The following is a 27,618-nucleotide window of genomic DNA, read 5'->3' as shown; positions in this document are numbered from 1 at the left end:
AGGTTGTAGAACTCGGTTGCAGTGGGACAAGAAAACAGGATGTTGGGTAAATTATATGGATTGTAATTCGAAATTGGAAAAGGATGTATAGGTGATGGAAGTTGTGTGATAAAATATTTCTATTGTTGTTGAGTTGCAGGGTGGTGGTGTTATGGGATGGGGAAGAGTGACATGGCTGTAATGGAAAAGTGTGTGATTACAGCAATGGAATGCAGAAGTAGAACTATCACAGAATAGAGTATGAATGGATAGTTTAGGATAATACACAGTATTGTTATGTTGTTAAAATTGTTATGACATACATGCCACATTAATAAACTTACTTTTTAGAAATGGAAGAGTTTGCTTTCTTGAGTAGGTCTCTTTGATAATCTTTTTTCGGGAAATGTAAAAGAAAAGATTGTTGGCAACTCTAAAAACTGCACTGCTATAAGTAGTAGCAAATGAGGCAGTCACTCTGCAATCAGAAGTGTGTTAAAAACACTATTGAAAATGTGGGATAGTTGCTGCAGTGAAGCATGTTCTGCGGCATAGAAAACCGCTTATAGTTGAAGTGAAGTTAAAGGGAAGGTTGCATAATACATTGTAATATGAAGGACTGCTATATTTTTGACATATGTTTTGACAGAAGTTATGAAAGGTACATTGATGAAAGCTTCTTTATCTGGACAGGAACGGAAGTGGAGTTACAAGATTTTATGGAGTGGCTGAACACACGTAATGCCAACCTCCAAATTAAACATCACTGTGATCACAATGAGGTGCCCTTTTCAGACATCTGGATTAGAAATCAACAAGAGAAAGTCTATGCCAACCTATATCGGAAACAAACAGATCGTAATACGGTCTTGCTGTTCAGCAGCCAGCATCCTAAATCATGGGAGAATCTTCCGTACAGCCAATTTCTGCAGATCCGATCTAATTGTTTGTTTAAAGACGATTATGAAATACAAGCTAAAACTCTGATCATGAGACTGTTGGATAGATGCTATCCTTTTAAACTCCTCAAGCTGTAACACTTACCTTGTACCGTGCAGGAGCGTTGGGCCGTCCAGTGTTTCTGGCCTCGCTGTCCTGGAATACCCTCACCCTGCGTGCTGGAGTGTAATGCCATTTGTTTTCAGATAGGAAGCTCTCTATCCTGCTATTCGTTGCAGGGTTGTTTAGCTAGTGGTTAAATGTCCCTTTTCCAGTTGCTTCATCTGATTAAATGTCTCTTTCCTAGTTGCTTCACTGGGTTTAATGTCTCTTTTCCAGTTGCTTCCCTGGGTTAAATGTCTCTTTTCCAGTTTCTCCACTTGGTTAAGCCTAGGCCTGCTGTGGCTTTATGGAGTAGGACTCAGTATTTGCACTTTAATGTTCCTTTCAATGGTTCTTTTCAACGTACATGCTGTTTAACTTACAGTCACTAAACATGTTCTATCTATGCACGTGCTGGTGTCCTGTGCTGTCTATATTGTTCCTAAACACATGCTACCCGGTGCTTGGAGTGTCCTTTCTGATCCTGTGCTGTCTTAAGCTGCTCTCTGCATGCTCTAAATGTCATTCAATTGAATTGATATTTTATTTGTATCAAGCTCGTCCACAAGTATTTCAGAGCGCGAAAAGGCAAGGGCGGGGAACAGGGTAGAACAAAACAACTATCTTACTAGGCCCAGTGACATTGAGAATGTGCAAGTGCATGGGAGAGGGAGAGGGGGAAAAGTGCTTGGAATGGGGGAGAAGTGGAAAGTGCGGAGCAAAGGAGAAACATATAAATAATAAAATAAATAAATAAATAAATAAATGATAAAGGCAACAAACAGTGGTAGCGCAGCCAGCAAGTGCTGGGTTTAAGGCAGGGTAGGTCTGATAAGTGCAGGAAGAAAAAGGGGGGCTGCATGGGTACAGATACAGACCCCAGTGCAAGTGGTGGGCGGAAGGCAGTGCGGGACGGTGGCAGGTTGAGCAGATACCTGGGCCCGGAGGACAGAGGGTGGCCAGGTGCACCGTGCAAAAACAGATCAGCAGGGGAGTGGGCGGTGAAGGCAGAAGCAAAGAGGAAGGTCTTGAGGTGCTTCCGGAACTGGAGATGGTTCTCCACAAGTTTCAGAGTGGCAGAGAGGCTGTTCCTGAGGGAGGCCCCAGCCGAAGACAGAGCACCCCCAGCTTGTTTCTTTGAAAAACGACTGACCCTGAGGGAGTTAGAGGTAGAGGAGCGAAGAGCTCAAGAGTGGAGCATTTGCCTTTCCTGCAGGTGCTAAGCCAGACCAAGGAGGAGACTGCACATCTGGTGGACGAAGAAGATACTGCAGAGCCAAATAACATTTCCAATCTATCAGGTAATACACGGTACGCTTTACTACCTTAGTACCAAGTATGCCCTTTACCTTGTACTCCGGTTCGTTGTCCACTAATACCGGAGCTGGTGGTGTTACGAACCATGTGCCTGTTTGAGTTGATTTGAGTAGAGAGACGTGAAACACTGGGTGTATGCGCATGGAGGGCGGTAGAGCTAATCTCATGGCAACTGGGCTAATTACAGCTGAAATGGTGTACAGGCCTAGATATTTGACCTGAAACTTCCTTGGTCCCTTCAATTGAATGTGTCTAGTGGCTAGCCACACTTCATCGCCCACCTGGTAAGGAGGTGATTCTCTTTGCCCATGGTGAGCGAACTGTTTCTGAGCTTCCTTAGCCGATGATAGATGTTCCATGGCTTGTTTCAAGGTCTGATGGATGGTATCATGTAAGGTAGTGACAGCTGGCATTTCCAGTATTGCAGGTGGGTTGTAAATGGAGGTGCGGGGGTGCCGGCCATGAAGTGCATACAACGGGCTGTAACCAGTGGAAGCATGCACTGAATTATTGTAGGCGTACTCAGCCACCCACAAAAGATCGACCCATCTTTGATCTACCTGAGGAAGCATACACCGGAGATACTGTTCCAAGGTTTGGTTTGTTCTTCCCGTTTGCCCATCCGTTTGTGGGTGATGGCGCACGTCGATCTGGGCCAGATCACAATATCTCCTGCAGAATTGGGATACAAATAGGCTGCCTTGATCAGAAATCACCACAGAGGGGAAACCATGAAGCTTGACAATTTGTTCCAGAAAGTTCTTGGCCAAAGTGTGAGCATTCGGGAGTCCCTTAAGGCTGTGAAGTTTGCCATCTTAGACAGAAGGTCTACTTTAATTGCCAAAAGTTCTTTGTCAGTAATAGCGTAGTTTAACTCTGGTGAACATTTCTTCAACCAAAAGGCCACAGGGTGTAACTGACCTGTCGTCTGATTTTTCTGGGATAAGACGCCTCCCATAGACACTCTGAAAACTTCGGTCTCAACAACATATGGGAGGTCCGACTTTGGGTGCTGTAGAAGAGGTGCTGTGGTGAATTTCGTTTGCAGAGCCTGGAATGCTTGCTCAGCTTCCATGGTCCAGTTAAAGTTTTTGTTCTTACGAAGTAGCATGGTGATTGGGTGAACCAAAGTTGAGAATCCAGGAATAAACCGACAATAAAAGTTTGCAAATCCTAAGCAACGCTGAACTCCTTTTAAAGTTATGGGTGACGGCCAATTGAGGATCGTGTCGACTTTTCGATTGTCCATGCGAATGCCCCGTGGGATCAACACGAAACCCACAAACTAGACTTCTGAAACATGAAAAGCACATTTCTCCAGTTTTACATGCAACCTATGCTGTCGCAGTTTCTCGAGCACCACTCGTACATGGAGGACATGGTCTTGAACCGTGGCTGAATAAATCAGGATGCCATCGATGTAGACGATTGCACATAATTCCAATAACTCTCACAAGACGTCAGTCATAAAGTACTGGAATGCTGCAGTCGCATTGCACAGGCCGAAGGGCATCACCTGGTATTCGTAGAGGCCAAATTTGGTTTGAAAGGCGGTCTTCCACTCGTCCCCGCTTTTGACCCGCACTAAGTGATAAGCACCTCTTAGGTCCATTTTGGTGTAAATGCAAGCATCTTTGACATGGTGCAGAAGCACAGTGATAATTGGTAAAGGGTAACAATTCTTATGCAGGTTCTGAGGTCCCCCTCCTTCTTTGGTACGAAGAAGAGGGGAGAGGCCGCTGGTGACTTGTACAGTCGGATTAACCCAATAGCTAAGTACTGTTCCAAGTAGGTCTTCAGATGGGCGTTTTCTTGTTCGGTCAAGGCATAAATCCGACTGCAGGGTACTTGAGAACCAGGTACAAGGTTGATTTGAAAGTCATACGGCCGATTTGGAGAAAGAGTGTTGGCCTGCTCCTTGTGAAACACATCTTGGTATTCTGAATACTCTGGCAGTAGTACTCCTACCATGCCAAGGGTGGAGCCTATCTTCTTTCATTCGGGCACTACCAGAGGGGTGCTGGAGGTCGAGCACTTGCTGTAACATGTCTGTCTGCAGCCCTTGGAAAAGGTGAAGGTCCTGGTGCACCAAACAATGCTGGGATTGTGGGACTCTAGCCAGGGCATCCATAGGATGATCTGAAACTGGGGAGCTCCTATCAGACCAAGGGTAAAGCTTTCACGGTGTCTGACCTGACAGATCAGTACCACAACTTCAGTGCATAGGGTCACTGGTCCCAATAACAGTTGGGTCCCATCAACGGCGGTGATGTTTTCCACTGTCAGTTTTGGCCGGGAAGGGATCCCTATCCTGCAGGCCATATCATGGTCAATATAATTGTACACCGCACCGCTATCCACGTATGCCTCCAAAGCGTGCATCCGCGACGGTTGTTGGTGAGAAATGGGCACCACCGGTAAGAACAGGTGTGAGGCCATAGATGCCTTTCCCTTGTTCAACAAGCTGACCTCCACACTTGTTGGGCTCTGGACCTTTCTGGCGAGGGCTCTCCAGATCATTGCCTGTCATTTCCATAGACCCCACGGTCTTCCTGGGAGGTTTTAACAGACAATCCCAACCCAAAGAAAGTGCCCCACTTTACCACAGTCCAAACACAACTGTTGTTGCCTTCTCTTCTCCCTTTCGTCTCGAGTGAGCAGGCCGCGGATACCTCCCAGCTGCATGGGTTTGGGATGACACTCGACTGAGCGTACTGGATTTTCATTTGGGCAAACGTAGAAAGACTGCACTTCAACCAATGATTTAACTGCAGACACAAGTCTATGTACTCAGAACATCCCTCGGACAGGTTAACCACTTGCGCCAGGACATCTTTCAACTCTCCTCAGAGACCTCGGTATAATGTAGTCTGCTTCTCTTCCAGCCAGTTAGACTCTGCCACCAACTGATTGAATGTGGCCACGTGTGCAAAAAGCTCATGATTGCCCTGACGCAGGTATAGTAGTTTGTTGTCTAGGACTTGCCCATGGGCTCACCGAGCGAACAGCTTCTCTAGCTCTCATTGAAACCCCAGATAGTTGTGCAAGAGGGGGTCATCACGGTTCACCAACAGGATGGACCAGTTTGCTGCATGCCCACCCAAATATAAGAGAACGAAAGCCAACTTGGATTGGTCGGTAGGGAAAACCCCGGGTCTGCATAAGAAGTGAAGGCAAAACTGCTTCATGAATACTACAAACTTATGGGGGTTGCCTGTGAAACCCTCATGGATAGCTAAAGGGACTGCTCCAGGTATGACTACCTGAACCGGGCGGCTGAAGCAACATGGGGCGCAGGGCCTCGGAGCGGGGTTTGCCCTGCTTGGGCTTGCAATAACTTTCTAGCTAATTCGTCTGTACAATCTTTATTCACCACCAATTCCTGCCGTAATGCATTGGTTTCAGACCTAGCCACGTAAACTTCCGCCCTGAGGTCTCCTAGAAGCTGCACCAACTGATCCACCTCTGAGGTATACATGACGCTCGGACAAGGTGGTAACGTGGGCTTTGTGTTCTGTAACACTTACCTTGTACCTTGCAGGAGTGTTGGAACCCTCCGGTGTTTCTGGCATCGCTGTGCTGGAATACCCTCAACCTGCGTGCTGGAGTGAAATGTTGCCTGGCCTATTGTTTTTAGATAGGAAGCTCTCCATCCTGCTATTCATTGCATGGGCGCTTGCCTAGTGGTTAAATGTCTCTTTTCTAGTTGCTTCACCTGGTTAAAGGTCTCTTTCCCAGTTTCTTCACTGGGTTAAATGTGTCTTTTCCAGTTTCTCCACTTGGTTAAGCCTAGACCTACTTTCGTTTTATGGAGTAGGACTCAGTATTTGCACTTCAATGCTCCTTTCAATGGTTCTTCTCAATGTGCATGCTGTTTAACTCACAGTCACTAAACATGTTCTATCTATGCACATGCTGGTGTCCTGTGCTATCTATATTGTTCCTAAACATGTGCTACCTGGAGCTTGGAGTGTCCTTTCTGTTCCTGTGCGGTCTGATGCCTTTAGCTGCGCTCCGCATGCTATAAATGTCTTTCATTTGCATTTCCTGCAGGTGCTAAGCCGGACTGAGGAGGAGACTGCCACCTGGTGGACTTAAAATATACTGCAGGGCTGGTCCAGAGGGAGAACTGCCACGTCGGTGGGTAGCAGGGAAGCTGAAGAGCCAGACCGAAGGGAAATCTGGAATCCGCTGATGAGGGCAGAGACGGAAAGCAGGAAGGAGTGGCATGGCTGGTAAGTGGTCCAGGGGCCTGGGGAGAGTTCTTGAAGGTTCTTTCCACTAACATTGTCTCATTTGTTTGGTTACAGGTGCTGGCTGGCGTGGGTCAGAGGAACATGGTAAACGTTATGCTGCTTTAAGCAGAATTAATGCAAAGCATAGAATCACGTGTGAGTGTGGCTTATATAGGAGCCCATCCACATGCACTAGGCTGCATCAATCAGAACGTGCTGCCCAGGCTGTCAGCCATGTTGGGGGGGAAATAAATGCATGCCTTTAGCATAGCAAGCTAACTGGATGGCGTGATGCATGCCAAGCGTGCCATAAGGCAGTCCAGACATTTGTTTCCCTCACCCTACTGGTCCTCAGTGTGTGGAAGTGTGTGATGTTTGACTGGGTTCCGGATGACTGGGTTCCGGTGGTCATGACACAAGCGTTCTGCTAAACGAGCCCGCTACACTAATAGAAACTCTATTAACTCCCCAACAGAAACATATGCCAGACAATAGATTAGTGTGTGTTACCACCTTTTCACGGAATACTACTCAGACAAAAAAAGTTAGTTACAAACATTGGAACTTGGTTCACAGCTCTGTCTGTGCGACCCAGTATCCTTTCTTTGCTTTGAAAAGGGGCAAGAACATCAGTGGTAGCATTGTACATTCCCTATTTTCTTTGCACAACCCACCAGGACCAACATTGTACTGGATTGCAGGAATTTACAACACAGCCCAGTGATAGGACATGTTCCATGTGGACGTTGAAGTGTCTGCGACTCTCTATGTTTAATTACAATGATATCCACTGGACATTTCAGCATCATACTAACTGTAATACCAAAGACAGAATATATATGATCCAGTATCCCTGTCAGAAAGTTTATATAGGCATTACTACTAGGAGTCTGTCTACCAGAATCTGCAAACAGAGGTCTATAATACGCAATCAGAATGGTGCAGCACCACTTGATTCAGATCCATTCGTATAGTGACCAATGATAGATTGTGGTCAATGGCATACAATCTGAAAGGCATAATTTAGGCATATCCAACTGGCTACTTAGATTGTAATAGCAATGGATTATGTGGCTTAAAACCCATGAAACAGGTCATAATGAAGAAATCTTATGGCCATCATTATTGGGATCTAAGTCGGCTTTGTACACATTGTACACTACGCCTTCCTTAAATGAGTGTTCTTTGCAGGGAACCTTCACATTTTAGTCACACTGTGTTCCCAACTGTTCAAGCAATGGATTTCAATTCTCAGTCTTTACCACATGGCCGCCATATTTGACTGGCCCCTTCCAGCCTACTTTGCATCGGCAGAGACACTGAGCTGCAATTGTTGGCCATGTGACCTATATTTTCATACAAGATGGCTACCACCACTCTGTACACGCTCGGTCTTCACCACAGTCTTTTGCCCCCAGCATTAAACACCAGCACTTCGCCTTTGAATGGTAGGTAAGGTGCCACTCTCATATTTTTGTATTTTGAAATGCTTTGTCTAAATGCCATTTCCCTCTGTGACGAAGCATGTAGTTAATATATTTTCGTAACTCCATTCTGTTCACGTTGTCTTTCTGGATGATTTGTTCCTCTAACATGAGATCTTGACAATAGCACAGCAACAAGGTCAGTTTGAACTTGCTGTTTCCCACTCGGTATCCATTCATGTGACATTGGCACATAAGGATTGGACGTTAGAACTGAAACCGTTTTGGGTTTCTTTTTTGCAGGCTCCTCCAGTTTGTTGGGCCTAAAAATTATGGCACTGCGTTACCTATCCAAAAATGTCTTGACGTTTTGAAAAACGAAAATGCCTTTTGGCTCCTATATCCCTGTTAAGAAAGGAAGAAGGCATACTATGGCAAAAGGGAAAATGCACACAGTTGCACTGTGAACAACTCTGAATCTAACAACGTGTATATAATACCCAAGTCTTGTGTATATATGTAAAACCCAGGAACGTCAATAAGGTAAAACAGTATTACCAATCTAGGAAAAGGGATGTAGGGTAAACACTTAGGACCTCCTTATGGCTGAAAGGAAAAGTCGGCAAACTCTTTACCCACTATGCTCTTACAGATACTGACAGCGCTAAACCCACATAGCGGGCAAGCAAGGACAGATTCTGTGAACTGACAATCTGTAGAATACTGAATAAGGCAATTATAAACAGTACTCACGAGGACCGGAAAGACCACTTGAATGTCAGTGATTTCACGAACCCTGTAGATCAAACAGGGACCCAGAAGGCTGTAAAAGCAAAGGGTTAAAGATAACAAAATACATAAACCCTAGTAAAAGGCAAGTCTGAATTGTGATAATAGATCGTGAGGAAAACTAAAAGGGGAACACTCTGGAACTTGTAACAACAAACCCACACCTAATAATCAATAGAAAATGAATGCAGAAGTGCAATGGATAAATCGTGAGGAAAACTAAAAGGGGAACACTCTGGAACTTGTAACAACAAACCCACACCTAATAATCAATGGAAAACATGGAATGGAATCGCAATAAGTTGGATCAGGAGCAGGGAAAATGATATCACAAAAGGAAACCTTTCCCACCCAATCCAAGGAGAAAAGGCAGTAACTAATTCTACAAAAGTAAATAATAATACATCATGCTTTTCAGTAACCAGGGCAGCATAAAGGGACAGAAAACACCGGCAAACTTGGCTGCATCAAATAGTAAAGTACAGGGAAAGGCTGTCTGCAGACAGAGAAAGACAGAAAGGGAAATTCAGAAAGCATAAATCAAATAAGCGCATAAATCCGAAATCCAGGACAGAGGAACAAGATACAGGAACTAGTAACTGGGCACAAAGCTAGGAACAGGAACTAGGTACAAGGCATGGAACTAGGAACAAGGAACTGGAACTAGATACTTGGCACAATATCTATGAACAAGGAACTGGAACTAGGTACAAGGCACAGAAACTAGGAACAAGGAACTGGAAATAGATACTTGGCTCAATATCTATGAACAGGGTACTGGAACTAGGTACAAGGCACAGAAACTAAGTACAGGAAACAGGGACTAGTCACAACAGGAACAGTGCTACAATGACCAGCGCGGGACTGAAGCAAACTGAGGCTTTTAAAGCTGCTTAATGAGCACACCCCTCAGGCGTGCCGCCTGCTGCACCTGCAGTCACAGGTGTTGCCTATCCTCCTCCCAACGTTGTGCTGCAAGGGAGGAGATGATGCAGTGAGCCAGGCATTCTGGGAAGCAGGAGGTGAAGCAGTGAGCCAAGGTATTCTGGGAAGCATAGTCATTTGATTTAAATAGCATGCCGGATGCCAGGGAGGAGATGAAGCAGTGAACCAGGCATTCTGGGAAGCAGGAGGTGAAACAGTGAGCCAAGGCATTCTGGGAAACATAGTCATTTGATTTAAATAGCATGCTGGCTGCCAAAAACCAGGAATGGATCCGGAAGGGAAGTAACTGGGAAAATAAGGTTTTAACGCTCCCAATTCATCAGAGCACTGTAGCATAGGGTTCGAAGGAAATGTCCAGTAAGGAATAAACCCCAGAACATGCCCCCAAGTGGCGGGGACTGGAACGAAGGGAGCGAGCCGTGACACTATACCCCCTTCCACGGCCGACTCCAGGCGGCCGTTACTCGCACAAAACATCTTCTTTCCATGACTGGAGCGCTTCGTCTTCGGAGGTGGCACAGACGAAAACAATGATCCACGGGCAGAAGCAGAAGGACTGGAATGAATAGAATCAGGCTGCAGTCTATAAGAGTCATAGGCAGGTTTTCGGTAAGGAAAGGACTCATGGGTTGAAGAAAGGCATGAAGGACTTGCAGGACCCGAAGCAGAGTCGGAAGGTCCGGGAAGCTTAGTCACTGGAAGAGGATATGCATACATCTTTGGGGAGAGAGGCAGGCTGGTGCTACATGCCTTAGACAACGGTAGAAGTTCTGTTAGCCTCACTGCCGAGAGTGGACACACAGGAGGTGAGGAAACAGCAGGTTTCAGGAAATGTTTATGTTCGGAAGAGGAAGCTGGCGGCTGAGGTAGAGGTTCGGATACTCTGTCATCCATCTGGGTAAAGGTTTGTGGTTGAAAGTGACAAAGATTCGCCTGCATAAGTTCCATGCCTTGGAGGTCTGGAGATCCAATGGGTTGTACGAGGCTGCCACTCCGGTTGACAGTCATGTAGCCAGTCAAGTAGCCACCTTGTTGCACGTGGGACACAACCGCAGGAACGTTTGGCATACCGATAGGAGTGATAGACGCAGTACTTGGTACATCAGGCACACTCGAAGCTGGAGCAATAACAGACACATCTTGAACTGCAGCAGTCATATCCTCCCTTTGGCTACTAGCACCCGAATGGTGCAGCAGTAGGGGAACCGTGCCCGTCCCTTCCTTCAGGCGCATGTGAGATCCGGCAACAAAAGGGCTGTCAAGCGGTTTATCCAAACCAGCCCCCAAATGTGAACCGTCCGGCCCGTTATCCTGGTTGGCTGCTTGTTCGACGTCTAGGCCATGGCTAATGGTATCGGTCACCCTCTTGTAACACTCCAGGCAAGTCCAACGGCCTTGCATGTAAGGCTCTCCCAAGTCATGAACCAGCTTGATGTTTTTGGCAGGAGTCTCAGACTCAGATGTAGCATATGCGGGAGGTGCTAATTCTACAGACAAGCAGTTGGGGGAATTAGCTTGTGTAAAAGGCAGGCCTTCTGGTGATCCTCCTGAAGCATAGGATGGGCAGATTGGATGTTCATCCGTAATAAATGGCTGGGATTTAGGAGGTAGCTCTGAAGTAGATGAATCTTCAACATGATCAAACAGACCAGACAGGTTCACCTCCGATATTGGCAGGGAGGCTGAGCAGGATACAGGTCTTCTATGAACTGAAGCCAAACTAGCAGTAGGCTCTGGGACCGGAGACAGGCACTCAGGATGTGCTACCAGAGGCTTCATGGCTGAAGGATAAACTGCTGGATGAGTCGCTGTATCTGAAAACAGGCATGCCAGAGGAAATTCAGAGGCTGAGGGCATGCAAGCTGGAGCCGTCTCGTTAGCTGAAGACAAACTTGTCAAGGTCTTTGGCTCTGGCCACGTACATGGTGAAGGCTCTTGAGTGACTGGCAGATATAGCAATTGTTCATTGATTGAAAACACGTTTGACAATGATGACTGCAGAGCCGTGGACTGGGTAGTCGAAGAGTCAATAGTTGTAGAAGGACAGACTGAAGTCCCAGAAGTCGACAGACATATTTGTGAATCAGGAATGGAAAGCACCTTTAGGGCGGTTGACTCCATGACACCATTAACCAAAGACTGAGCTGGACCCATGCCGCACCTTTCCTTAGTGGATGACATAGAGTCATTTCCAAAGTCTCTGTTAATCAGGATTCCGTCAAGTGTCCATTCCTTTGTCTTAACTTCTGAAGGTGGCAGATTATCTATCAACAGTTCAGGAATCGCTTGCCTGGTCCTTGTTTTAGTATACTGTGGAATGAGTCCATCAAAACAAGAAATATGTACTGTCTTTGATTGTTCATTGTGACAAAATTTGGCAGAAGGAGGAGTGAACACAGAGGTAGCATCGTTTTCCACATCAGCTTGAATGTTTACTTCAGTCTCAGCAGCTGGATCAAGGGCTGAACCTAAGCCTACAGTAATGACTGATTCTGTGTACGCATCCATTGTGGATTGTGTTCGGAATACAGAAGCATGATTGTGTTCAAACTCTGAATTATGACTGACTGCTACAGAGGAATTCTTAGGCAAAGGAGTGACTTGTAAATCTTCTACTAACAGCAATTCCTGACAAACGGTAGAACAATTGTCAGAATCTGTGCTCTGAATAAGTGCTGTGCAAGAAAGAGGACTTTCACTCCCAATAGGTTTTTCATATTGACAAGTATCATGACCTACTAAAACCTCCTCACTCAGAGATTGAACAGTATTCACTTCATCAACGGATAAAGTTTGAGGTGTAGTCAGAAACAATCGTAAAGTTTTATTCTCCTCTAGTAAACTGATGTATTCTCGTCTTAATTCCTCAAGTTCAACTCTTAACATGCCCAGGCTTAACTGTACATCCCTATCAGTAGGCACAAGGGAAGGCATGGTGGCATCAGGGCTGGAACCTGCCGTAGTCATCTGGACGTGTACAGATTGTACATCGTCATTTACTGCTTGCAGGTCTTGTGATCTACACTCTCGCTTACCGACTTGGTCTGTGTTACCCTTAAGTAAACTACTGACATCAGACCTCTTGACATTAGGGACTACAGTAAGTACTTGTGCGGAGGAGTAAGCAGTTGGCTGAGGGCTGAAAACAGAAGCTATGTAATGAACCCCTTCATTCTTTATGTTTGAATCATGAAACTGTTCAATCTGAGGTAAAACACAACCGGAATCATGGGGTTCAACAACAGATGTACTCATATTTAGTAAATCTAACAGTGTTTTATTTTCCGCTGCTAAGGCTTGTGCGGACATATCTGGGTCAAAGTTAAAAACAGAATTAGGATCAGGCAATGTATGATGGGCCAGGCGATGGGTATAATATTTTGCACGTAAATACCCATTCGTGTCAAGGAGTTCATTTAAATCTGAATCAGTGTTTTGATTATCACAGGCAAACGTAGTCAAAACTTTCTGTACACATTTTTTAGTAGCCTTGCTACCCTTCTTTCTTGATCTGGCCGTATACAAACGGGAAGAAGGGCTGGTCATTCTGTTAAGAAAGGAAGAAGGCATACTATGGCAAAAAGGAAAATGCACACAGTTGCACTGTGAACAACTCTGAATCTAACAACGTGTATATAATACCCAAGTCTTGTGTATATATGTAAAACCCAGGAACGTCAATAAGGTAAAACAGTATTACCAATCTAGGAAAAGGGATGTAGGGTAAACACTTAGGACCTCCTTATGGCTGAAAGGAAAAGTCGGCAAACTCTTTACCCACTATGCTCTTACAGATACTGACAGCGCTAAACCCACATAGCGGGCAAGCAAGGACAGATTCTGTGAACTGACAATCTGTAAAATACTGAATAAGGCAATTATAAACAGTACTCACGAGGACCGGAAAGACCACTTGAATGTCAGTGATTTCACGAACCCTGTAGATCAAACAGGGACCCAGAAGGCTGTAAAAGCAAAGGGTTAAAGATAACAAAATACATAAACCCTAGTAAAAGGCAAGTCTGAATTGTGATAATAAATCGTGAGGAAAACTAAAAGGGGAACACTCTGGAACTTGTAACAACAAACCCACACCTAATAATCAATAGAAAATGAATGCAGAAGTGCAATGGATAAATCGTGAGGAAAACTAAAAGGGGAACACTCTGGAACTTGTAACAACAAACCCACACCTAATAATCAATGGAAAATGAATGCAGAAGTGCAATGGAAAAATCGTGAGGAAAACTAAAAGGGGAACACTCTGGAACTTGTAACAACAAAACCACACCTAATAATCAATGGAAAATGAATGCAGAAGTGCAATGGAAAACATGGAATGGAATCGCAATAAGTTGGATCAGGAGCAGGGAAAATGATATCACAAAAGGAAACCTTTCCCACCCAATCCAAGGAGAAAAGGCAGTAACTAATTCTACAAAAGTAAATAATAATACATCATGCTTTTCAGTAACCAGGGCAGCATAAAGGGACAGAAAACACCGGCAAACTGGGCTGCATCAAATAGTAAAGTACAGGGAAAGGCTGTCTGCAGACAGAGAAAGACAGAAAGGGAAATTCAGAAAGCATAAATCAAATAAGCGCATAAATCCGAAATCCAGGACAGAGGAACAAGATACAGGAACTAGTAACTGGGCACAAAGCTAGGAACAGGAACTAGGTACAAGGCATGGAACTAGGAACAAGGAACTGGAACTAGATACTTGGCACAATATCTATGAACAAGGAACTGGAACTAGGTACAAGGCACAGAAACTAGGAACAAGGAACTGGAAATAGATACTTGGCTCAATATCTATGAACAGGGTACTGGAACTAGGTACAAGGCACAGAAACTAAGTACAGGAAACAGGGACTAGTCACAACAGGAACAGTGCTACAATGACCAGCGCCGGACTGAAGCAAACTGAGGCTTTTAAAGCTGCTTAACGAGCACACCCTTCAGGCGTGCCGCCTGCTGCACCTGCAGCCACAGGTGTTGCCTATCCTCCTCCCAACGTTGTGCTGCAAGGGAGGAGATGATGCAGTGAGCCAGGCATTCTGGGAAGCAGGAGGTGAAGCAGTGAGCCAAGGCATTCTGGGAAGCATAGTCATTTGATTTAAATAGCATGCCGGATGCCAGGGAGGAGATGAAGCAGTGAACCAGGCATTCTGGGAAGCAGGAGGTGAAACAGTGAGCCAAGGCATTCTGGGAAACATAGTCATTTGATTTAAATAGCATGCTGGCTGCCAAAAACCAGGAATGGATCCGGAAGGGAAGTAACTGGGAAAATAAGGTTTTAACGCTCCCAATTCATCAGAGCACTGTAGCATAGGGTTCGAAGGAAATGTCCAGTAAGGAATAAACCCCAGAACATGCCCCCAAGTGGCGGGGACGGGAACGAAGGGAGCGAGCCGTGACAATCCCCTAGTAAGTTCAAAACACATACATTGTAATTGCAACAATTCAGTAATGTTTCATATTTTTCTGTTCAGATTTATTCTCAAATGTTTTCTCATCAGTCAACATCGAGTTATATACACCACTCACCATCTCCCTTGAAGTTTTGTCATACCCTGAAGAAGGCTGGGAATTTCAGCTGAAACTTTCAACTGAAACTCAAATAGGCAATATTGGAGCAAGACTGGTTATCCCCAATAATACACTGGCTGCGATAGAAATGTATTGTAATCGGTGGGTTTTTGTCAGAATGGGATACTGTGTTGTTAAAAGAAGGATGTGAAGGACTTAAGCTTTAACACGAAGGGTGAGCCAAGGCTTTTGCAAAGCAATTGATCTCCTGGGTCGAAGGAAGCATTTGTAGGGCACAGCCACCATATATGGACTTCCTAACACCAAACTAAGCTGATGACTTGGTCCCATGTACTGGTCTTTTACACCCATTGGATGGTTGCTTAAGGTAGCTGATGTGTGGGGTGTGGGTCTGGGGAGGCGGGTCCTAGGGGGGGAAGAGGGTGAGTTTCAGTTATTATTGTTTGAGTGAAATGCAATGTTTTGCCTGTTGGGAAATGCTCAATAAAATTTCTGTGAAAAAAATGTACCCTTGCACAGCTCGTACACCTATTCTTACTCATTATCCATTAACAATCTAGCACACAGCATATACTTGGAAAAATACTAGCAAAACTGCTATTCATCTTACAAAATGGCATCAGCTATTGCCATCCCTCCTCCCCAAGAGCCACCATCACCACCACCATCAGCTTGAGCACCTAAACAACAAACAAAAGACAATGAAGAGGACCAAGAAGATGAAGTAGAGGAAGGGCCTACCTCTAGCACCCAGAGAGAATCATGGGTGTGGCAGTTATTTACCACTGTTGGGAATGTATCAAAGGCTAAAGCTACCAAAGTGAAATGCATTGAGTACAGCATAGCACTCAGTTGCGGACTACCTGAACAGTACTCCTACGGGACCACCTCCATGCGCCGCCACACAATATCCAACCACCGAAATGCCTCTCAGAAATGTTGTTCCTTTCTTAGGAAGTAGTAGGTTGTCTTCCTGCACCTCATCTTCCTCAACTAATACTGTAAACACATAGCCTACTTCTGTGTGACATAAAATACCACCAGCTACCTTGCAAGTGATAAAGGAGGCTGTTAATTCATATCTTTCGAAGACAGCAGTACTCTGTACATACTGCCACACACAACACACAACTCTGCAGGGGGGAGCAATTTCGAAGTTCCTTTGAAGCTGTAATCAAGGAGCATGAGACACACTGCCCCTAATTAGATGTAATACACAAGCAACATCTCCCCCTGTCCACCTGCCCCTTCATATTTGTGGTTGGTGCCTCTTCCCTCATTTCCATCCCCACCTTACTTTGTAATCTCTCCTGCATAAAAAAAAGAAAAAATCAAAAAACACCACACAAAAAAAGGTTCCTTTAGGAACCACCTTTCACAGTTAAAAAATAGAACTAAAAAAATGATCTTATAGACTCCATCTACTTTACATTTCTCAGTAAAGCATTTTGTGTTATGCTAATGGGAATAATGGACAGTTGTATACTAGTGAAAAATATAAAAGGACAGAAACAATTTTCTGTCCGAAATACATTTCTCTAGCATACAATAAGGACCATAATCGATGGACCTTTATGACTATCTGCAGTCTCCACAGTCCCCTTTCCAGGCCAATAAGGACCATAATCGATGGACCTTTATAACTATCTGCAGTCTCCACAGTCCCCTTTCCAGGCTATGCATCATTAAAATACCCGATTGTGCGTGCACACCATCGCACAGGACAGCCCTTCAACCCATTTTCATTTTTATATTTGAAACACTCCCTCAATGCCTGCTTTCAAATAGTCACACAACCATCCACCATTCACTTCCAAAAACTGTATGACCATATTAAACTTTCACACCCCAACTGCCACTTAACAATCTCCTAAAAATCTATTGCATCTGCATTTCCCTTACTTATATAAAATAAGTGTACGCAGTGCTCCTAAAAATGCACATATGCATTGTGAAGTGAGAGAAGTGCATTAGCAGAAGGGGGAGTACGACGGGGCAGGTGCCCATGAGAACCCAGAAGGGAAATGCTAAGGTGGGCCATGGTGGGGCACCACTGGCAATCTACTGGAGCAGAGGAGTCTCAAGGGTGGGATGCATCCTAACCGTAACATCCCTTTAACAATGTTTTTTCTGTCAATTTAATGGATTTTATAACTGAAAATGTTAAATGTGTTACATCACTGTATATACGTTATTAATAATTCCTCTTTTCATATATATGAAAGAACTATAAACCTCCTTTAAAAAACATATTGTGTGCAACACATCATTATGTCTGTTGTTATAAGCAGCTCTGAAAAGACTAAGGAGGTATTGCCCAGCAATAAGCGCCATTAGGACTGCTGATGCAAGGATCTACAACCCCAGTAATTTTGCTGAGGGTCACCAGACCTTGCCCCAGCTGCCCTCAATGCTGCTTTTTAACTTTAACAAAAAAAAAGAAGAATCAGGAGCTGCCAGGGCAAGGGTCCGAGACCCCCCTGCAACAATAGCAGGAGTCACGTGACCTTGCCCTGGTGGCCCCTGATGCTGCTTTTTTGTTTATTAAAAAAAGCAGTATCGGTCACCACTGGGGCAAGGCCTGGTGACCCCCTGCAAAAATCCAGGATTTGGGACCACCGGGGCAAGGCCCGGCGACCCCCTAGCAACATGGGGGTGGGGCGCTACCTTGCACTAGGTTCTGGGAGTCTTCTTTTCCTGGTCCTTTGCTGGGCACTGGTGGCATAAGGAAAGGGAAGGAACATGGTTCCCTCACAGTTCCTATTGCCAGCCATGCCAGGCACACACCAGCATGGTCAGTTGGGCAGGCGGCAGCAGCCAATCAGGAAAGACCCTGTTTGGCTTCTGCTGCCTGACCCTCGCTTTTTTATGATTGGCTATCTCTCTCAAACATGCAGAGGATAGCTAATCATAGAAAGTGGACTGAACTTTGGCTTCCAATTAGCAAATTAGGAGGTATTCGGCTGCAGCCGAATCGCTGGCTCTTGGACGAGTTTCATCAGAATACTCATTTGAAGCTGAAATTCAGTACAACCTTTGTCAGTGCAGCATCATAGTTCCTACTGGAATGGCCATTTTGTGAATGTGTACCTGTCTTTGTGTGCTGAGCTTTTATCAATCAATCAATACTTTTTTTCGACATGAGGGATCAAAGTCAAATATAAATACTGGTCACTTAACAATAACAGACATTTGGGCGAAACAGTATAGAAACACTTAAAATGCATGTGAGGCAAGTAAACGCAAAATAGCAAAATAGGTAACTGCCTACTCAATGTTAAATACTAGATTGTTATAATTGTACGGTTAGCTTATAAATATCATCAAATAATTCTAAAACTGCACAAAGTGCCTATGCTGCTAAATTTTAGCAATAGTCTTCTCCGTTTATCACACGTTGGGTAAATCAACAGGAAGTGAGCTCTGTCTCTTGTCTAGACAATAAGGGCCTCAATCACTGGTAGTTATGACCCATTTGTGTATGTGTGTGGCAAGTGGTAAGGTTCCACTCCTAAACTTGAAAAAAGTGTCTGAGCCAAGGGGGTAGGGGATTGACCTGATCTAAATAGGACTTGTAACCGAATGTAATTATAATTGGTTATTTATAACGTGCTTAATCCCAGAGGTTTCCAAGCGCGGACCAAGGGATCGGACCTGTGTTGATCCGTGTCGCCTTCCTTCCAAGACAAGCACGTTGCCCCTGAGCTATCCTCCCGAGCTTTACACACAATCTCAATGTTGTTTTGCGAGTACAGAGTTTAAGCTCGCAGTTAGCATGCTTTCAAGATGTTTCTGCCTACATTCTGTAAGACTTTCTGGGTGGGCTTGTATAGTGTCTTGTTGGTTGTGATTGTGGCGCACTGAGTGCTTCTTTGGTTGGAAAAATCAGTTGCACTCTTTTCTGGACCCCTTGATCCACATTGTGAAAGGATCAAATCATAGCTCTCAACTCACATGCTTTTGGCGGGTGTCACCCGCCTTGTAAAGGGCGGACTCACCCGCCAAGCCTCCTGCACGCCCATTCATTCCAATGGGCGTCTCACTCGCCAAAAACAAAATCGGGTGATTTCACCCGCCTTTGTGACACAAATGGTTGAGAGCTATGTCAAATGTTAAGGTGCATTTTTGGAGCAAATCCAGTGGTCAGGTTTTGTGAATCAGGATTTTGGAGCATCTTTGCTCACTATTTAGGCTGACTCCCCCTTTGCGTGCTTAACTTGTTGTCTTTGCATGCTATGCACCCTGTGCAACCTTGCACACATTGTGTACACTTTTTTTATTAAAGTGTTTCATCTCTTAAAAACTCACTTTTGTGAATGAGGCGCGTATATTTCTGTCACATTTGTGGCACAACTCATATGAAACCACGTTTTTATTTTTGAGAATCTGGCACACAGTGGCACATGCGTTCCCACAGAGCCACAGAGAAACAAATCAGCCAGAGTGGTTGGAGGAAAGTACAAAAAAACACAGAACCATGAAAAGCATTCGTGAATAATCCAATGTCATATAATTATGCAGTATTGGAAATGCGAAAAAAAGACGCACTGCCAACGAAGGACTGCAAGTGTACATACATCACTCTATACACAGTTGTGGTAAGCTCAAAACGAGTTTTGCAACATGCATGCAAAATTCGGTAGTTGGAGATTCCCACATGTTATCACGTAAGGCAAAACGCGGAACGAGGTGGTCTGCCGAGACACAAATAGAGGAATGCATGCCTCCCAACATGCGTACACAAACGCACACACTTAGCCTGACATATACACTCCATCTGCCACTCTGCCACACTACACTCTACTAGGTGGGAAAAGAGTAATTTCACGGCAGCACATTGCTGTATGGCGGCTGAATGTCGGAAGTGGTGAGGTTTAAAATAAAGCTTGCCTTTGATGTTGAAACGCAATTAGATAAAACAGCCCAATTAAAGCACGACAGGGTGCGGGGAGGGGACTCAGGGATAGCAGGCCCCAGGCCTGGGCAGACAGAATACTCTCAGCATCTGGTGTTGCCGGTCCCCTTTGTGGGAGGGGTTTCACACCTTCACTACACTGCGCAGCCTGGGCCCATGGCTTGCTGTCCTCGACGTGTTAGGCTCATTTGACGTGAGGAACTAGGAAGTGTCATCCTTGCGGCGCTGGGCTTCACACCTGTGCGTCCCCCTTGTTACTGCTATCTTGTGGAATCGGCTGCTTAACACAGACGTGATAACAAACCCAGCAGGCGGCCGGCGTTGCCTCAGAATGTGTCTGTGATTTGCCCTCGACTAGCGTGAAGCAAGTTATCCTATTCCCCACCTGTCCTCCGAGTTGTCTAAATAGTCTTAATTATAAATGATCCCTCAGGTGAAAGTAAGCCGGGAGAGCTTGGTGCCTACGCAAAACACAATGCGTTGTGTTTACAGCCGAAAGATATCCTTCCAATTTAAATTCACCTCTTCTCCTTTCTAGGTTTCTGTGTGAAGTTTCAACTTCACACTCATAAATGCAACTAATTGCAACAAAAAAAACGAGTACATTTTCATACCAGGCATTTTATTTTGTGAGAATGTTTTTGCTTGAGAAATCAATCGTGAAATCCTCCTCCACTGCCCACTTCTCACCGTCACCATCACCACCCGAGTATTCGCTTCGGCCTCTCCCGTCCTCTTCTCATGCGCTGACCTTCAAAGTCCTGCGGGGGGCAGTTGTTGGAGGGGGGCCTCATTATAGGATAATCAAGAAAATGCAGCTCAACTCTTCCACAAGGGGCAACGCGTGACGCACCAGTTAACAGTTGCAGGTACAGGTCTGGGGCGCATTTGGATGCAAAGGACCTCAAGGCGATTCCATTACCAGGAAGCCAGACAGTTCACGTGGCATTGTCTACACGCAGGCAATGCCATTAATACTGGTTTCCTTTGGTGTGGACATCTTTGCGTCGCGTGCAGCCTTTGGATATGAAGACTGCAGACATAATAACCGGATCAGCTCATTGTTCAGAAGGAGGCAGGGGGCGGCCCGTGTCTGCTTGGAAGTGCAACCGTGCCTCTGATGTTGACTCTGTGATAACTAACCACTATCTCGTTTCCGTAAATGTGAATTTCCAGGAGCCATCGAGCCAATAATACACACACACGCTATAGCCTGTTTCAATGTAATGTCCCCCAAAATATCGTTGTAATGTCCTGAATAATTCTGTTTATTGCTGTATGGAGAGGGAGGCGGTTAGGAATTTGCCTTCATTAGCACCCACTCCCTTTTCTCTTCCAAGTTGTTGGCCATTCAGTCTTTCACCTCTTTGCAAAGAATGCTTTCTCAAAAATGCTGTCTTTTTGTTCTTTTAAAGAAAGCATTGCTGTTATTTATTTATTTGCATTTATAAAGCGCACAAACAGCCCAGAGGTATTGCGGCGATGTTACATTGGATCGGCTTAGCGACAGGTAGGTGTACATATGTGGGTACATGATGTGTTACATGGATAGCGATATGGTTACATAGGGTTACATAGTGTAGAGCATATCGTGGCATTGCACATTACACATAGCTATTATTGCATGTGTGCACATCATGACCTGGCATGGAGGCTGCCGGCTTTGCTAAGGCGTTTAAGAAAATAGCCTTGTTTTGATAGCTTTGAAAAAAGCGAGGTGTGAGGGTTCAGATCTGAGGGTGAGTGGAAGGAAGTTGCATTGCCTGGCAGAAATGAAGGGGAAGCTTACACCACCCCCTCTGGCACGCTTGGCTTTAGGTACAAGCAGCAGGTTGGCGTAGGGTGATCTTGTAGGTCTGGAGGAGAGGGGAATGTTTACTCTCAGTGATAGGTAAGATGGGGCTGTGTAGTAGATTCACCAACCCTCTGCACACTCCCCACATCAACAGTTCCAAAGCGGGAGGATTAGGCTTCCCTTACATAGCCCCTAAACTCTAGAACACCCTACCCAAAGACATCAGAAGAGAAAACTCTCTTTTCACCCTCCGCAAAAAACTCAAAACATTCCTCTTCATCCGACCCTCTGTATGCCTTGCTAGATGCTTGTATATATGATTGCAACTGTTCATCATTTCTGGAACTAAGTAAAATGTCTGTAACTAGCGCCACAATACCTCTCGGCTGATGCACGCTTAACAAATACGAATAAATACACAAATAAATAAGGGCAAATTTTTTAAAGAGGACACGTTCGCGGACGGGCAGCCAGTGGGCATTATCCACAATCCTCGTATTTCTTTAACATCTGTCCTGCCAGGCAGGGGATCCTGAGGGACCCCGTTGTGCAGGCCTTCTTCACACCATGTTACTCATTGAGGGGCTATGAGGGCTATAAGACCACGCTGTGGCTGCCTTGGTCCCCAAGGGGCTTGGACATGCCTGAAGGAAGCAGCACCCGGACAGTATAGAAGACATCTCCGGGGTTCAATCTGGCGCAGTGCCAGCGGTGCTCACAGCCCGCAGACAGCTAGCAATGGCTCATCCTAAGCCAGCACTGGTGACGTGCAGGGACTGAGCAGCGGTGGTATATGGTGCCAGTGATGAGAAGGCTGCAACACATTCAGGAAGAATTGCATTGCCTGCCGGCGCTCCCTCCAAGAACATTGGACACAGTGAGTTAATACTTGTGGAACTGACTTACAGTGCCATTTGTTATGTTGACAACACTGGGCAAGCAGAGCCGGAGAGGAAGCTGCATGTTTGGACCAATCTCTTTTTCATGCCTCCACTGGAATACTAACAATCTTGGGGATGGTGCTTTCTACCAGCAACCGTCAGCAAGGGTGGCGGTATCCCATGATATCAAAATGTATGGGGTCCCTTGGGGTGGTGACTGCTTAGTGTTAATATGCATTTTCAGCCCACTACCAGATACACTTCCTCAGAGGTATTCATCCCTTTCTCACTTTCCCCCAGAAGCTCACTGTGTCTCAAGCATTGGTTCTCTTTAGGCTGGGCTACTGCAACAGCCTCTTTCTCAATCTTCCTTTCTCTACACTCCGACCCACTGCAACTATTCCAGAACAGGACTGCAAGGCTTATCCTTTGCCTCAAGCCCAGGTACCATATCTCTCCAGCCCTGAAATCTCTACACATGCTCCCAGTCCCTGCAAGGATCAAGTTCAACACCTTCTGCATCATCCACAAGGCTTTCTGGGGCCAGGGCCTGCAGTACATCCAACTCTCTCTTTTCTTCCCCAGCCCTTCTCTCAGCTACCTTCAACTTTCTGCGGGCCAGAAGGTTCTCCAGGCAGAGAGTGGGGGGTAGATCTCACTGTTCTGCAGGTGCCTCCCTCTGGAATGGCCTCCCTGCCCATCTCAAACTTGAGACGGACCACCTGAAGTTCCGGAAGTAGCTCAAGACTTTCCTTTTCTCCTCTGCTTTCTCTCTTTCCCTCCCCTACTGACTAACTGTCCGCAGTGCTAACTGGTTGCTTGGCAACCCTCAGAGTCTCACTGGGTACCAGGCTCCTCCATGATCAGTCTCCACTGTACTGCCTCCTGGTCTACCGCACACCTAGGGGCTGTAACTGTAACCTCTACAGTCCCCTGCCTCCTTGCACTTGCCCAGATCTGTGCTGCCCTGGCTGCACTTACTCAACGCATTGCTGCCCTGATTGCACTTCCTCCTTCCCTCACCCTGACACTTTCCCTTCTCCCTTCCCGCTGCACAAGGCCTAGTAAGATCTTCTGTTTTGTCCTCCAATCTGTCTTCCCTCCCTAGTCTTGTCGCGCCTAGAAACACTTGTGTACCGGTGCGTTATAAACGACATATCATATCATATCATAGAACTGATGCTCTACAACACCTTTGGTCTGGTTAGCAGCTGATGCGGGAGAGTTTGATAGAGCTGAAGAGGAGACCTTGGTTATGGTTTGTTTAGTGTTAGTGTGCTAACGGCTAAGCATGTGGTGGCCTTCGATGGGTTGTGTTTGTTGCGTAGGAGGTGGTAGGAGGTCTCAGTGGGATCTCAGGGGGAGACGGTTAGTTAGGGGAACAGGGGTTTAGGCCTTACAAGATAAAACAACCTACAGCCCTGCTCTTCCACCACTGGCCTCAGGTCCATTTCACTGGCTCACCCGGCTAATGCCAATCCCCCCTCTCTCTCTCTCTCTCTCTCTCTCTCTCTCTCTCTCTCTCTCTCACACACACATCAATACATTGGCTGTCATTACGACCTTGGAGGTAACCATGACGCAATTTGCTTCTTATGGTCTGTGGACACTTTATAGTCACAATGTTTTATCACGCAATTGACTCTACACATACAGTGCCATATTTCTCTGCATAAGTACAACGGAGGGACTATGTCTAGTTGAGACTACATGTGAATACATTGGTCTGCCCTTTCTCGAGTTCCTTCTAACATGAGGACATGGCCCAGACAGGTCAACGTGCTGAGGCATCAGCTTTGTGCGTTAATCTGGGTCTAAGAGCCTGTGGCTGTACACAGTGCCGGGGACACATGCAGATCAACAACAAAGCGCAATGTCTGGGCATGCCATGAAATAAATAGCATAGTCCATGTGGCATTCCACAGTAAAGAAGAGGTTTCCCTTTGCGTCTCTGTTTCTTTTCAAGTTCTCCATCATGCACTGCCCTCCTTGCGACTGTCCAATGCATGGCTCAATTGCAGCACTAATGTCCGACCTTTGCTGCAGGAGCACGAGGCCCGAGTGTCCATGGCATGGGTCGCTCAGATGCCTGTAATGTGGGTATAAAAAGACCCTTCACATGCCCCAATGTCCACCCATTTATCGAGATTTCGGGTTTCATTACTCATTATTATAGATTGTTATAAAACCTTCAGGTGTTGTTGGCAAAGGGTGTCGTTTCTTTTGCTGTAGCAAATGGTTTGAGCATGTACTTGGTAACTGTATTAATCGATATTCTTACTCATGAATTCCTTATTACCATGATTATTTATTCTACACCTTAAATATTATTCTAAACTTCAATTGTCCCCATTGTTTTAAGTTTGTAAATAAACGTGTTTGTACTTCTGAAAACAAATTGAAGTAATTACATTTATCAGAATTAAATCTGTTATATTCAAGAGGGTCCAATTATGGTATCTGTTCTCATAAATGGCTTCCTAATGCATTCTCACCCCTGGAACATGGTTCTTCCTGTGTTCAGCCCCAAACCCTTTTCCAGCCCTGACTGTCTGTGCTCTCATGACCTCCTCTCTTTTGCAGACCTGTCACGAGGTCACATACGTGAGTCACCCTTAGACGTTAAGGCAACAGTGCATTGCATTCTGGGATTCCGTATTTCACTTAAACTTGCTGTAAGGAGGTACACAGAGGTTTCACCATTCAAAGTGACGTTTGCTAAAAAGAATTGAACTAGGACTGGCCGAAAGTGTCACACAACATCGAATAAAACCAAAGGTATCCATACTAACTGAAATGGGAATGGCTACAGTAACCCAAAAATACTCAAATTATTCTCAAAGAGAGTACATTATTTCAAAGCAATGTGTCACTGCCCCGAAGTGCAAAGTGCTGAGATTCCAGGTGCCTTTGGCAGGCAGAAGAGAAAACAGAGCACTGACACTGCAGGTGCATTCAGTAGTTGCAAGGGAAAGCCAAAGTGATGAGTATTCCCTGTGAATCTAGTAGGCAGAGTAGAAGTTCCAAGTACTGAAAAAAACATGTGCATTAAGTCACCAGAGGAGAAGGCTAGGCATTGAGAAGCCCATGTTTATGTAGTATGTGGAAGAGAAGGCCTAAGCACTGTGAACCCCATTTGCATTTAGCACTGGTAGTAGTGGCAATGCGATCGTTTTCGAAGCAAAATGACGCAGACCAACCCAGTTTCAAATCCCGGGTACGCGCTTATAAACCTCTTCGGTATTAAGCGCGTTATAAATAACTAATTATAATTAGTAGGTATAAAAGGGCAAAACAAACTCCAGGTATATTAAGTATTCATAGAAGAACTCCAAAGCACTGAGAATCCCATATGCATTTTAGAGGGTTGTGAGAACAATTAAGTAGTGAGAAACTTACTTGTGTTTAGTAGGCAGAGATAAGCAAAGCACTGAGAGAAATGTAGGCATTTAGTAGGGTGGGGAGAAGGCTAAAGCACTGAGAACCCCACATGCATTTACTAGGAGTAGGAGAAGACTAAAGCATGAGAATCCTATGTGTCTTTAGTAGGCAGAGGAGAATTTAGTCAGTGAAGAATTCCAAAGCACTGAAAACCCCACGTACAATTACTAGTAGCAGGAGCAGGCCAAATCACTGAAAATCCTTTGCAAATTTAGTAAGCAGAGAAGCATTCTGAAGGATTGAGAACCCTAGCTGCATTCATTTAGAGGAGGAGACAGTGAAAGCACTGACCTTCAATAGGAACTACAGCTCAGTTTATAAAACAGCTATCGAATACTTTAAAGACAGTATGGAAAAAAATGTTTTAAAGAATAAATCCTAACAATTGAATTAAATGTAAAATGTGCCAATTGGGAGGAGGGAGAAAAGGGAAAATGAAAAAGAACAATGTAGTGATCACCGCTGATGGCTGCAACAGTATCAACTACAAAGAAAAGTATAGGCGAAGCAGACACAGGTACAAACAAGTTGAGTTCCTTTTTCATGATTCAGTGTCAGACAAGTTGCAAAACAATGTCTCAGCATAAGATTAATACAATTTACATATACAAGCATGTGTCACATATACATGACTTAGTGATGCATTGTGAAGATGTGTTATATAGTTTTACATATCTACACACAACTTGCAATACTAATGTTCATAGTACAGTCTACAGTGTTAGTGTCATCCTAATGAGTTAATGTTCTGTTATCACATGAATGGCTATGTGATCATAAATGACTATTCGAAACTAGTTGGTATATACCATACTATACAATCCATTCCATGTGGTTGGATATATTTAACAAAACAATCTCAGGATGATGAATCAAACAAACTTACATTCTTATTTACAAAAAACATGATACGTTACATTCCTCATTCACCCCACCTGGGATGACTGAGTGCAATGTATCAATCCAAAATGCTTCTTTCTGATCAAGAATGTGGTGAATATTTGAGTGTTGCACTGTGGTTTTGATGACTTCAAACATTTTAAAACAAATGTGGGCAATCTGATGATGAAATTCAATGAAGTGTCTTGTAAGTGAGGATTTATATTCTTGATCATTACATTCCATCTTATCCTGAACTTTCCATATAGCAAATGCTGAATGGGAAACAACTTGAATATTTAAGGTTGGTCGTTTCACAAGTAGCAAATTCATTAAGCTGCATCTTTTCCCCTGTTGTGGAGTGAAACACTATGTTGCTCTTAATAATATTGTTGCCGTTTGTTACATTCTAGTCATTGAATC

Source organism: Ambystoma mexicanum, chromosome 4q (assembly GCF_040938575.1).
Source record: "Ambystoma mexicanum isolate Mex_15411 chromosome 4q, UKY_AmexF1_1, whole genome shotgun sequence".
In the NCBI taxonomy this organism is placed as follows: Eukaryota; Metazoa; Chordata; class Amphibia; order Caudata; family Ambystomatidae; genus Ambystoma; species Ambystoma mexicanum.
Note: the sequence above shows the minus strand (reverse complement) of the source record.